Here is a 2,305-nt window from a genome sequence, read left to right on the forward strand (position 1 = left end):
TAATAGTGACTTTTTATAACTTAATAATTAATTAAAAGTAGGCTGGATCTTTCCAGACAGGAGCTTAGTGTGATAAAAAATGTTGTTATAGTTATAACTTATAATGTAATATTTTTATTATTAAGTCCTTGCTCAACTAATATATACCGTATTTCTATTATCAATATAATATATGCCTAATAAAAATTTGGTTAATATATGTTTTAAGAATATATTTTAAGAATATTAAAAACATATTTTATAAAAAATTATTGAAAGAATAATTTTTTTTATATTTTTAACGTATTAAAACAATTTAAATTTTTTATTATTATACTCGTATAATCTACTTAATATACTAAAACTGGGTTTTCCCCCAGCTAATAAGGGTGACGTGTCACTCTCTCGTGAGTCTGTTTTCTCTCGAAAACGAATAAAATTTTTCATCTATTCTAAATTATTTATTATAATTATATTATTATATTATATTTAATATTTAATGAATAATCGTACATAATAACAAATTGTCTTAACATTAATTAATTTACCTATTTATTTTTGTTTTACTAAGGTCTATAAATAGTGTTTTTCTGTCGTACATACATCTAAATTTGAGAGTCAGCTCATAATTTTATATTTAGTATTTTTTTTACTACTTCATAGAATAAGAATGTATTCTTCATTTTTTATTGAAGTTGATCCTTTTAAGGTACAATTTATAATTTTTTATAATATTTTTCATATACTCATTCTATTATATTATTCTTTTAATAATTTATTAATTGTTGTTACTCTAAGTTGTTCTTATCGTCTAATGTTCCAATTCAATTGTTTTTTTCCACAATTGTTTACAATGCATCACATCTATAAAATATCTCATCGAGTTGTCTTCACTGATTCGGATTCCAACTACATGGATGTAAGCGTTCAAAGAAGGGGCAATAATTTCTACTTTACCGAATGATTGTTGGATCTACTCACCTATTATGACCAACCTAATGGAATGTGGTTAAAAAAGGATGAGTAAATTATTATAATTTTAATTATTCGATTAAAATTGTAATATCAGTTGTAATATTTTAATTATTAATGCATTATTAAACTACTTATCAATAATTTTAATTATCTAACATTTGTAATTTATTTTTATAATTAAAATAATTAAAATTAAGTAGATCGTTATTAAACTACTTATCAATAATTTTAATTATCTAACATTTATAATTTACTCATCCTCCTTTTTTATCAAATTATTATAATTATTCGGTTGCATAATTTCTCATTAGATTCACCATCCTAAATTGGTCAATTTGGTTCAAATTCAGATTTTGTTTTTCTTTTTTTTTTAATTGCTCTTATTGCAGCAAGTGTTCTTAGATTTTTATTGTGAGCTGCAAAATAAATGTCCCAAACTCTCAATACTTTTGTCATCCTTTTCGTTGTGTTTTTAACTCTGTTAATGTACTATTAATTTTAAATTTGTACGAATTTTAAATGTTGATACTTATGATATTATTTTAGTTGGTTGTCGTTACGAGAATGACTTTATACTATACGTGACTAAAGACTAGAATAGATTCAATATTGTTTAAGTAATTTTGGTTTTAATATTAGTATTTGATTAAATTATAATTAGAGAATTTTAAATTATTGCCTCAATTTATATATTATGATTATTTTTTGTGGATGTAGTATTTTTAAATAATTTAATAATTAATAAAATAAAGTGGTGTCAAGTATATTATTTAAGTTTATTTTTATTCTTTATTTTTTTATTGGTATTTTCATTATATTTGACAAAAAAACTCTACCTAAATATATAGTTTTTCGTTGTCCTAAGCACAATTTAGTTGCCAATAAAAATCGATTTTATCTATAAAAAATAATAAAACATATATTTTTTAATATTATATTAATATAGTAAGTAAACATTATGATATAATAATATCTTTAATTATATTATAATTAGCTCATAAATAATGTGTGATTATATTATTTTAGGAAAAATTTTTTATTATAATTATATCAAATCAATATTTAATTATGATAAAATATGTTAATTATAATTATATCATAAAATTATAATAATTACGATAGTTATGTTATATATTTTAATCATTTATGTAAGTAAATAAACTAGAAAACAATCAAATCAAATCATGAAAGTAAATAAATAATATAGAATAATATTATACATTTAATTGTATTATAATTAGCTCATGAATAATGTATGATTATATTATTTTAGGAAAATATTTTTATTATAATTATATCAAATTAATATTTAATATATTATTTAAATCTATTTTTTATATTATACTAATAT

This window comes from Arachis duranensis, chromosome 6, assembly GCF_000817695.3.
Source record: "Arachis duranensis cultivar V14167 chromosome 6, aradu.V14167.gnm2.J7QH, whole genome shotgun sequence".
NCBI lineage: Eukaryota > Viridiplantae > Streptophyta > Magnoliopsida > Fabales > Fabaceae > Arachis > Arachis duranensis.